This window comes from Dermacentor albipictus, chromosome 1 (assembly GCF_038994185.2).
Source record: "Dermacentor albipictus isolate Rhodes 1998 colony chromosome 1, USDA_Dalb.pri_finalv2, whole genome shotgun sequence".
Classification (NCBI taxonomy): Eukaryota; Metazoa; Arthropoda; class Arachnida; order Ixodida; family Ixodidae; genus Dermacentor; species Dermacentor albipictus.
Genome location: NC_091821.1, coordinates 493,132,515 through 493,145,305, shown reverse-complemented (window position 1 = coordinate 493,145,305; position 12,791 = coordinate 493,132,515).

Below are 12,791 nucleotides of genomic sequence, written 5' to 3'. Positions count from 1 at the left end.
CACACACAGTGGCTCATGCTTCGTGACCCGAGTCGGGGAGATGTTCATTGAAGAGTGGCACATAACCAGTGCATTATTGGCGTGCAGCTCACAAACACGTTCGCGTGAAAGACGTTATTTGGAAAGCGGAGTACACCCAGTGCACCTTGCTAAAGCGTCCGGCTGTTGTCCTTGAATAACCCGTGCGAAGGAGGCTCAATATCGCCCGGCATACTGTGCGAAATTTCGCCCATGCATGGGAGAAATTTTAAATGTTTCGAATATTTCACTCGGTTGGTCGACATCATCCATCGCAAAATCTGCTTGGTGAAATGCAGCAGCGCTCCTCTCTAGCGCTGCCCACGCTGCGCCATCTAGCGCTGCCACAGCAATGTGTCCGCGCTCAGAGCGGGTTCGATTCCGCTGAGCATCGGAGAAATTTAAAGAATCTTTTTTTTTCGCTCATTGTAGAGGTGCACACACCTACTGGCACGCACCCAGTGTTCCAAATTTGTTTCAAATCCGGTTCACTGGACAGATCAGCCTGATGTTCCATCCAGTAGACCGTGACTATCTAATGACTCAAGTCGGCGTGAAAGAGGTGAGATACGGAAAAGCAGAGAAACATACAGCAAAATAACAACAATACTAACTGCATACTTTAGCTACGTCTTCACCTCTGCGAGATTGGTTAAAGGGGCAGAAGAGGTACGCAGCTGGGGCAACATGTCGAAGAGGCCAGCAAACACGCCGGCATCTACGACAGCAAAAGGAGCAGGCGCTGTGGAACACGTAGTGTCCTCCTCAGCGAATAGCTTCACGCCGTGACGGCTGGAGTCTGCGGACGACAAGGAAACGCACGCGGTGGCCGACGTGGTCTTCTCGGGCGGTGTCATCGGCGTCCCAATTCGTGCACAAGCTGAGCGCACTGAATTCTCGTCATTCCGACTTGTGCGGTTTGGCGATACCGACTATGCTGCGTGTCTGATGCGTCCGCATAGTATGGCGCTGCCGCCTTGACGTATGAAATGCTGTCTGTACGTGACTTTTCGCAAGAGTGTTTTCTACATAGGTACGCTGCTGGCACGAAATAATGGTTTTTGTTATCCCACCCGCCATCGGAGTGTGCGCTCAGTTCGTTGCTGCGTCTAGTCCGGCTGTGCTCAGCATGCGGGAAGGGCCGCTGCACGACATATCGACGCTAGGACTTCATTGAGTGCAGCAGTAAAACCCTTAGTGCCCTTCACCCCGAGGGGTGAATCTCCGCTCAGTTGCCATTGGCTGTTTTAATGCAGACACGCTCTCGACTTTAGCGCCAAGTTCCCCCTTCAGTTACGGCCCTAGCAGGTGGGCGATACTTTAGCGCAATGGCGGCGCACACGATTGCTTATGTTGTCATGGCAACAGGAACAGCAGCACCGCGGCGTTTCCTGACACTAGCGCTCTTAGTGTTTTTTGTTTCGTTTTTATTATGCCGACCCACTTCACTGCCTGTTCCCCCTTCCCCATGCCGTGCTCGCAGTTAACTTTTCCTTTCTTTTCGCCTGCTGCGCGGTGCACGCGTTTTTTTTTTCTTTTTAATCGCGCGCGAGCTACGCCGCGCATTGGCATTGTTTGTTAACTAGCGCGTGTGCGCCGTGGGTTCTTTATGTGTTTGCGCGCACACAGTACTATCCGTACTTTGATTGTGCCTGCGCGTGCCAGAAGATCAATAAATTCCACTACCAATACAGTAAATCTTTGGCCTCGTTTTATTGACTTCCATTTCCGAAAACCAAGATTTTAGTAGAACTTCGCATGATACACGCTCAGGAAATGAACGAAAGTGAAAGATGCATGACATGTACATGACTACAAAACAAGACAAAAGTTTACGGACAGTGAAAAAAAAATAAAAAGCAAGACAACGTGAAGGCTATTCAAGTACACAGTTATAAAAGCACAAAATGCTTACATATTGCGCTGAAGACCAAAGTGTAGAAGAGCTTCTCACATATGCACTCAGATATTGCACAAAACTGGACAACGTGTATGAAAGTCATGACAACTAGAGAATGCAAAAATACACTTGTAATGGCAAAAACAACGACACGAAAAATACCTAAAAAACACCAAATGACAAGCAAATATTGTTTTAGTGCCAGCCATACCAAAAAATAGAAGCTTGTGTACCTGCTCAAAAGCCTATGAAATGCGTGATATGTTCATTACTACTGAACAAAATGGAAAAGCGGACATGGGAGAACAAAAATAACATTGTACTAAAAACAGAAAGACACATTAATTTGCACTTGGCCACAATTTGAGTAGCAGTGGCAAGGAGAAGTAGAAGGTAGTCAGTTCTTGCAGCAGCACACATAAAACATTCACCGAAAGGCCTATTACTCAATGAAAGGCCAGGTAAAACAAGTCAACAACACAAGTTTCCTTTCACCATGAATGCAAAGCTTAGGCCTAAAATTATGCCGCTGAAGGCACTAAGTCCCACCTTGTATACAGGGCAGTCCTTTGTGTAACAAACACGAACCGCAAAAAAATTACATATAGGACACTTGCAATGCTCGTCCTTTGTAGAAAAAAAAAACACACATGCCTACACATGAAGGCTGTTCGCGCGGTTTCCCCACTGCAAATACTGAGGTAAGGCATAAGCACAAAGAGTATTTTTTCAGCTGTTAGTACATTTATTGAGCGGTGACACGCAGAAGAAGCACCCAGGGCGGAATGGAAAGCTGGGCGAGTTACTGAAGTTGCAGAATGAGATTTGGCCCAGAAAAACAGAAGGCAAATTCCGGGTAACAATGAGGAGGAATATCTATTTGTCAGCTTTGACTACTGTTAAGAGCAAAGTATAACACAATCAAGTCGCAACGATGTCCCGAGACTCATGGAACTCACACATGCATAGGGCCGTGTTCGTATACATGCGTCTGCCCATGTCCATGGGTCTGCGCGCTGCCCTGTGCTCTTTAGGCACCCGGAAGAACCTTGCTGGGCTTGTTTTAAAGGCGTTCGTGCACCACTGCACCATGCACGACCGGTGCGAATCGTGAAACTGGTTAAACATCACGGAGCACAAGCAAGGTAACTGGTAGCGAAGCTTCCATAGAAGCCCACATGCCAAAAAAAAAAAACGAAACAATGGCAGCTCGTTGCAACCGTCATCATCTATATGTATTGTGGGGACAACTAACAGCAAGCAAAAATAAGTGACCTCACAACAGGCAATGGCAGTGACGTCACGTTCTTATGCTGCTTGGCGCGACTCTTGGAATTTATTTAGCATCCGGCATTTCGACCACTACGCGAGCAGTTATTAGTATTTATATTTATTTTTTTAGGCTGAGGAGAGCTTGCGACTCGCCTCAGCTGAAGCGTCAGCGTGTCCTTTACCTATAGGAGTGGCGTATGTCCTAATGTGAACATAATACGTAATTAGGCTTAGCGAAATGCGTTGTTGGGCAAGTTGGTTCGTTGTATTTGGAAAGATTGGATGCGCTTTGTGGACATCTGCCCATCTTTGCGCCTGTCCCGTCTTCTTCCTTGTGATCGTCTACAAAGCGCATCCAATCTTTCCAAATCATTACGTTGTTATTGATGGCAATTGCTCCAGTAGCTTCCTTAGGAAAGTGAGCGAATAGGATGGAAATCAATGACGCTGCCACACAGGTTTCAAAAGCAACTTCACTTTTATTCGTCTTGAATAATGCAACCAATATAATTGACCAAACAAAACATGTTTGAATGCATGAGAAGTACTATGGCCCGCAGACAGTCGTAATGTAAATCAACATATGCGGATCCTTTTCACAGAATAGTTCGTAATTCCTTGCGACACCATCTATCCATGTGCAACAGTTTTTTTTATTTATTTAGTCATACTGTTGGCCCGGAGGCCGTTACAGGGGTGGGGTACAGCACAGAAAATGAAAAACATAATGTACATTATACACAATGCACGCAAATTATACATAAAACACTGCTTTTGAGCATACATTCATAAAAACCAGGAATCTAGTAAGAGCACAAATACAAAAGCAATATGCAGGGACAATAAACACAATCTGTGTTGGTGTAACATAATGCACATAATTTTGTTTAGGGCATGATTTGCCTCAGATTGTTTTCAAATTGTGTAACGGTATCACATTGAACAATGGCTTTTGGTAGTCTGTTCCATTCATTTATTGTTCTGGGGAAGAAAGAATTGGCGTATGCATTAATGTGGAGTTGAGATATCCGGAAATTATGTTCATGTGTACCTCTTGAGGTTCTGCCTTGTTTTGGTGCTAAATAGGTAGTAGTATTTATGTTGAAATGCCCTTTCCAAAGCAAAAAAAGAAACTTAAGTCTGGCTACATGGCGTCGTTCTGCTAGGGAGGGTAAGTTAAGTAATTGCAGCATTTCTGTAACAGAATCAGTTTGCGAGTAACTAGACAGAATAAATCGAGCGGCTCTTCGTTGGACTCTTTCAATCATGGTTATCAAATTTGTTTCATAAGGGTCCCAAACAATACTGGCGTATTCCAGTGTCGGTCTTACCAGATATAGGTAGGCAGTTAACTTAGAGTCTTTCGAAGCAAGCTTGAGCTTCCTACGCAAAAACCAGAGTTTCATTTCTGCTGTCGAACAAATGTTTTTAACGTGCTCCTTCCAACTCAGGTTCTTGGAAATAGTTACGCCTAAATATGTAAGGCTATCAACTGCGGCAAGTGTAAATGAACCCAGGGTGTAGTTAAAGTCAACGACATGTTTTGTCTTGTTTGTGACGCGAAATACAAAAGTTTTATTTCTGTTAATTTTCATTTTTGAAATTTCACACCACTGTTCAACCACCTGCAGAGCTTCGTTAAGAATTTTCGAATCGTCCTGGTTGTTTATCTGTTTATACAGGAGGCAATCATCTGCGAAGAGTCGCACCCTTATGTCTTTGTTAATAGATTGCGCAATATCGTTTACATAAACAAGAAATAAGACTGGACCCAACACAGACCCTTGTGGAACACCCGATGTGACGTCTAATAATTCTGATTTGGAGCCATTAATTTCTACGTACCGAGTTCTGCCTGTTAGGTAGGCACGAATCCATTGTGTTACATTGTAGTTTATGCCAAGATGAACCAACTTATCAATGAGTTCTGAATGAGGGACTCTGTCGAAGGCTTTGGACATGTCAAGACAAATACAGTCAATCTGTCCCTTGTTATTCAAAGGCCTCGCGAAATCATCAATTGTTTCAACCAGTTGCGTCACTGTCGAAAGATTTCGCCTAAAACCATGCTGATTGGAATATAGAAGTTTCTTGTCTTCCAGGTAGGTGTATATTGATTTTGATATTATATGCTCGAGAAGTTTACAGCATACACAAGATAAGGAAATGGGGCGGTAATTTTCAATTTTTTGCCGGTCTCCTGATTTGAAAACTGGGACAACCTTGGCCGCTAACCAGTCATTTGGGACGCGTTTTTGTTCAAGTGTCGCTTTAAAAATGATCGTAAGAGAGTGTCCAATCCATTCCGCATATCTACGTAAAAAAGCATTTGGTATATCGTCGGGACCATTAGATTTTTTTATGTTAATGTTTAGCAGGAGGGAAACGACGCCTTCGTACGTTACGTTTACGTCCGGCATTTCCGAAGAACGATGGCCAGGCATCTGATATTGCGACGCATCACCACCAGACCGCGGGGGAAAAACAGACTGAAAAAACGTGTAATAATGTGACGCTATCGCTCCGTCATCGTGCAGAACCGAACCGTTCATGATAATACTATGTGGGTTATTTTCGGGCTGTGATAAGTGACGCCAAAAACGGTGTGGGGAGGAGACCATAAAGTTGGACAAGGTTTCGGTGTAATACTTTTCTTTGGCTGTGTGAAGCTTAGTTCGTAATTGCCGTGATAACAGAGCTATTTTTTCGTGGTTCCTTTTTCTCTTCAGTCTTTGGCGGGCGATCTGCCTCTTTAAATGAATTATTTCTCTGGTTACCCATGGATTTTGTTTCTTTTGTCTTATTTTTCGCAACGGTACAAACGTTGAGATACAATACGAGACAATATCTTTAAACCGCAGCCACAAGTCATTGACGTCACTTTCCGCTCTGAAAGTGTCCAACGTAAATGATAAGTAGTCTATAATGCTCGTGTCATCGGCTCTGTCATACTGGCGAACAAGTGTGGTCTTTGCTTTATTTCGGGCGGAAGTAAGATCGGTTTTAAGTTCTACAGAAATAACTTTGTGATCAGATAGTCCACTTTGAATTTGTACTTTGTAATTATCCAAACATGCATCAAGAAAAACTAAGTCAAGCGTAGACTGTGCTGATCCTGCTATACGTGTGTTTTCACGAACAACCTGCGTCAAATCATGATTGAACGCGATATCAAGAAGAACTTCAGAGGAAGCCCGCTCTTTTGTATAAATTGTCAAATTATTCCAGTCAATACCCCCGAGGTTAAAACCACCCGCGAGAATCAGCTTACATTTCGAGGGTTGAAGTCCCTCCAAGTGGCGTTGTAAATCTAAATATGATACGTGCGCGCTTGGTGGCCTGTACAATGCTCCAATAATAAATGACGAATTTTCAAAGTTTATTTGACACCAAACACTCTCGTGATTCGGAATGCCTTGCATATGTAGGCACTGAACATTTTCTTTCACTATGATGGCTACACCTCCTCCTCGCGATTCTCGATCATTGCGAAATATTTTGTAGCCGGGGGGTATAATTTCATGATCTTTTATTTCGGGACGAAGCCATGTTTCACTAATAGTGACAATATGTGGATCATAGCTAGCCAGTAAGTATTCTAGGTCAGTAATTTTATTCGTAAGGCTCCTAGCATAAAGTTAATTAATCGAAAATCAGAATACTTTAGGCTCACATGGCTTCATTCTGAGCCTTCGGCCGGTGGAGGGTTATTTTGGCGTATTCGTACTCGGCGGTTCTTAGAGTAATCCCAGGCAAACACGTCGCTGTTTATTGTTAACTTGTCATAATTAAAACGGACTCGTTTGCCATCATCACGTTCCTGTTTTGCCGAATTCCAGAGCAGCTTGCGTTTTGCCAGTGTTTCCTTGGAAAAGTCATCGCCAATCGAAATGCCGCTTCCTTTAAGTTTCTTGCAGTTTTGGTACAGTTTTGATTTTCTCTGCAGTCATAAAGTCTCAAGATCACTGGTCGAGGGTGCTTACTATTTTTCTTGCCAATTCTGTGAATTCTTTCTACCGTGTTGAACGTCACACCAAGTTTTTCTTCAAGAACTTCACTTAGAACTTTTGTGTTAAGGTCATCAGCGGATTCGTTTTCGCTTTCTTTGATTCCAAAGACCACGAGGTTGTTTCGCCGGCTTCTATCCTCTAAATTTATCAACCTCTCCTGTTGCTTCACGATGGTCTCGTTTAGTTCTTTAACAGTTTTTGTTAACTTGACTATGCTATTTGCTTGATCCCTAACGATTTGAATGCTCTTTTCTACACACTCGAGCCGCTTTCCGAGGCTATCTAGATCCTTTTGAATTGCTTTTTGCCCATCGCAAAGCTCCTTCAACAAAACCTTAGTGTCAGGCCCTGGATTTAGCTCTACATCACCGGACAACAAGAGGCACATAGATGCAAATTCGGAAAAGAGCACACTCGGGCACGGCAGCACTACAACAAAACGGTTGTCGTTTCTGTAACCAAATTTGGTATAGTAACTGACCTGCTCGAGGAACAAAAATCGCTGATTAGACGGCATGGCGGTTGCGGTGCTGCCGTGCCCACTGAAGCCGACTCCCAAAGGTGCCAGCTTTATAGGCTTGTCCCAGACAGTAGGCGTCGTTCTATGGCTTCCGGGTTTGAGGCTATCCAACGTTCCAACGCTGATACCGGCCGCGTCAGCAGCCGATTCGACGATGCACATGTCCGGGGCTTGCGCTTGAATCGATGCGCAAAGCAGCAGTACCTGCTCGAGGAACAAAAATCGCTGATTAGACGGCATGGCGGTTGCGGCGCTGCCGTGCCCACTGAAGCCGACTCCCAAAGGTGCCAGCTTTATAGGCTTGTCCCAGACAGTAGGCGTCGTTCCATGGCTTCCGGGTTTGAGGCTATCCAACGTTCCAACGCTGATACCGGCCGCGTCAGCAGCCGATCCGACGATGCACATGTCCGGGGCTTGCGCTTGAATCGATGCGCAAAGCAGCAGTACCTGCTCGAGGAACAAAAATCGCTGATTAGACGGCATGGCGGTTGCGGTGCTGCCGTGCCCACTGAAGCCGACTCCCAAAGGTGCCAGCTTTATAGGCTTGTCCCAGACAGTAGGCGTCGTTCTATGGCTTCCGGGTTTGAGGCTATCCAACGTTCCAACGCTGATACCGGCCGCGTCAGCAGCCGATTCGACGATGCACATGTCCGGGGCTTGCGCTTGAATCGATGCGCAAAGCAGCAGTACCTGCTCGAGGAACAAAAATCGCTGATTAGACGGCATGGCGGTTGCGGCGCTGCCGTGCCCACTGAAGCCGACTCCCAAAGGTGCCAGCTTTATAGGCTTGTCCCAGACAGTAGGCGTCGTTCCATGGCTTCCGGGTTTGAGGCTATCCAACGTTCCAACGCTGATACCGGCCGCGTCAGCAGCCGATCCGACGATGCACATGTCCGGGGCTTGCGCTTGAATCGATGCGCAAAGCAGCAGTACCTGCTCGAGGAACAAAAATCGCTGATTAGACGGCATGGCGGTTGCGGTGCTGCCGTGCCCAGTTATTAGACAAGACAACATTGCCCCACATTATCATGCAGGAAACATTTGACTCACTAATTCTCCTGCCCATCGGACACTCAGAGCCTGTGCTACGGAGAGTAAACGAACATAGATGGCGCCGTGGGTTCAGTGGAAAGCGCAAGGAGGCCTGCTGCATACACGCCTCGCACATGACGCGTTTCAGTGGTTGTGATACTGCGCATCGCTGCATTGCTTCAGTGCTAATCCCATTAACGTCGACAGTCGTCGTGACATTGATCCTTTCTGATTTTTTTACACAGCAACCCCGGTCTCACGCTCAGCCGATACTATTGTTAACGCCGTAAAGGAGAGAAAGACCACAGCAGCAGCGTCCGAGTGGGAACGAGGCATGGGGCTCTCTAAGTTGCGGGGACCAACCAAAACGCCTGTAGTGGTGTCGATATATTTCGATTTCGAGGCCGTGGACTTCACATCAGCCACAGATTGGTGTTGTGCACTGTAATAACCGCTGAAACTGCAAGAGCGTTAAAGTCATTCTAAGCCGCGGTAGTCAAACTTGATGTAGGGAGTTGGAGACGGGATTCGTGGTGCTCATTTTTATTCGAAAAACAAAAACACAGGATTGCGCGGCACACCCACCACAGTCGCAGCGTAAGCTGTAAGATCGTCGCCATAGGAGACTGTCGTAAACTGACTGCACGCGGTAACTGCAAATAGTAAGTATTTTGAAATTCATGTCTGTATTCTCATGCATTTATTGAAACACAATAAGGTGTGCTTTCTCCTCGGAAAAGTGGGTGCAAAAGGACATGCAGCGGGGCTGCAAGGGTATTTTGATGTTTGTAAAAACAAATTTCAAACAAGAACCGGTGCTCGAAGAGCTGCATATTGTATTTGACACAAATTCCATGCCGCGGTCTTAACACAGTGTAGGAACCAGGAGTTGTGGGGATCTTCGCGTTTACGTTGAAATCACCTCTAAAAACTAGGGGCACATGGTATTGAGGAGCTAAGGTATGTGCCAAGAAGTCCATAACCTTACCATGTTGAGCACCTGGTGACACATACGCTCAGGCAACCACAATATTCTCGAAGTTATGTACTGCGCGCACGTCGGAAAAGTCCACGTCCAGTGCTCTTACGAGTTTGAATGGCACACCCTCTATTCGTCCTTCGTATATATCCATACCCTAGGCCCGTTGCGTAGTTTCATTTGTTGACACGAGACACCTACAGCCGGTGACGTCATGTGTACGACCCGTTGTCTCAGAGAAACAGATGTAGTCGTCCATGACGTCAAGCCTGTGTGCAGCCAGAGGACTTGCGCTGAGAGAGCAGATGTCATATTGGTGGCGCTGATCGCGCAGTACAAAGCAACGTTCCGTGATTGCGTCAAGGCGATGTTGCTTGAGTCTATGAAATTCGTCGCCCAGTGCTTGATCTGGTTTTTTTGGCGGCGTGGTAAAACGCGAAGTCCTCTTCAGTGTTCCTGATGTAAAGGCCATCAAGTGACTCGACTCAGTGCCATGTACACATTTCTGGGGTGATGTGTGTTGTACCCGTAAACAACGCTAGTGTACGTGCCACCCTGAGGCTTATGAATCGCTATTGCACTAGCCTGCACCACGGGAAATTGTGTACTACAACATGTAATGTCAACCTTAGGGGGTAACGTTGTGCTCATCGTGCGTTGTTCAACAGGTACCCACTCAGGGTGGACCGCGCTCCCAAGTAAACTGCACAGTGGCGCCGCCTGTAGCCAAGCGAGCCTTCCCGTAGCACCACAGTCGAACCTGAGTCAGTCTTTTTCAGAGGCCCGACTCATCTGCCTCACTGTGGGCGAGGTTCCCAACCGTATCATTGACCAGCCCATCCATTACCTCTGTGTTGACAGTTATCATATAGGAAGAAGCTCCAGCGCCTCATTTTCGTCTGCTCGCAGCTGAGGGTTTGCTCGGCGACGCTCCCTGGCCGCATTTTCGGCTCAGCGCACGTGACGTTGCTAGCGTAGAAGCTGTCGTGCCTGGTTTTCAGCAGCAGGCACTCGTGGATCTTCGCGGCGAAGGTGCGGGGCCACATTTTGGGCAACAGAATGACTAGAGGGTATTGGGGGCGAAGCTACCGGGAGATATTTTCAGCAGCACGCACTTTAGGGTCTCGGCGGCAAACCTGTCGGGCCGCATCTTCAGCAGGGCGCATTAAAAGGTCTTCGCGGCGAAGCCTTTTTGCGTCATTTTCTCGAGAACGCACTAAACCGTCCGCCCGGCGTCAGCGGCAAGCTGCAGCACTGCTCTCTGCACAGTGGCCTACTGAGCCCAAGATTCCCTGGTTACTGCCGCGCGCCTAGCTTCCCTTATGAAAAAATTTAATGATTTTCGACAGAGAGGCTAATCTCTTTATGCACGGAGTTGAGCTACAACATTGCACAAAATCTTGGTCAAAGTGAAATCTATACAGGAACGTTGTTGAGCAGTTGAGTGGCTTGTATTGGTGTGGCACTTCAAGTCTAACTCTTCTAGCACGAATTGAGTGAACCATTTCTCGACTGGCCATGAAATATCCACGATGATGTCTCCGACGATGATCACAGGGGTACTGTCATCACGGCAAATCCTCGTAACGTGCGTGGTATTGAACTTCTCGATATCACACTTCAGTGTGCCACTTGGGTGTCCGCATGAATGCTTGCAGGGGTATGAGCCATTGACGATGATAGTTTTTTGATGCACACAAAAAAATGCACGTAGCCCTAGCCATATACAGCTCCGCTGTAAAACGCCCGAGACTGACTAGGACACTGAAGGCGCGCTCCAACTTCATCCTCTTTTTCTTTTCTCTACGAGAGCCCACTGTTTATTATAACACTTTTCTCCATTCTCTCGGCAAGAAGAAACAGATGTCATCTCTAGTGGGTACAGTTCTTGCACAGGCCTTGCTAACTTCCCGTCCTGAGTCTGAACTCGGCAGGCTTCTACAAATACTTCGTCTTCGATAGAATTCAGGTATTCTTCCAAGTGGCCAAACGTATCGTGAGGAATTGGGTTCCTCGACGATCACTGTGTCGTACACCAACGATTGTTTGTCGCTGTTGTGTAGTGATGAAGCCAACGAAGTTCGAGTAGATACTCTTCCATCCATAGAAACCACAGTTGTTTGAGAAGCTTGTTCCGATATCGTAGTTGCTTAACGGGGTCTTCTTGACTTGTCTGCAAAATTCGGCTCTGGTATTTCTCGCCGCGTAATCCAGTTTAGCCAACAAAAATTTTCTGCCAGAAAATGGCCGGGCAGATCGACGCAAGTTCTCTTGCGTCCGCGTACGTATTGGTGAGTGGTCTAGAATTGATTACGCTCTCAATTTCCACCAGTAACTTTGCTAGCTCTTAGCTATCCAGCATTTTTTTTTCAATTATCTTGCGTAGCGCTGACTTCATTGACCGCATCAATATCTCGCACCAACCTCCCCACGAAGGTGCACTCGGTACAATTGATTTTCATTCGATGCGATGGGAAGCAAGGAAAGTGGCAAAAGATGACCTACTCATTCTGCTTCACAGGTTGCCATGTAAAACACGTTAGTGTGCGTCTGTTATAAGCAGTCTTGTAAATGAATGCTTATATGCAAGAATGACAGGAAGTTTCTCCTAGCAGATACCATCCATCTCTTCAAGTCGTCCGCCAAGGCGAAGTGCTCGTTTGGGACCTAAAAATGCATGCAGATCTCTTAGCGTAGAGTTCATCTTAATGGAATTTCCGCGCGACACTTGACATGTATTTTCTTTGAAACCCTCTTCCTGACCCACAAGAATCCATAGTTCTTCAGCCTGCGTAATGTTTCCTGCAAGAATTTTTCCCTCACATTCTTCCTTAACAGGGCATTCGCGTATGACGATATCTATCCAGAAACAATAATGATATCGCAGTGATATGTCGAAACTTCTGTAGATCACTGAATCTCCTTAAATCGCCGAATATGTCATTTTTTTAATTGGCTTATATGAGGGCATTGAACACTGTAGACCCAGTTCCTAACTCAACATTTTCTTCTGATACTGTAGTTGATTCTGCAGACCACACTAAACTCACTCGCGTGAGC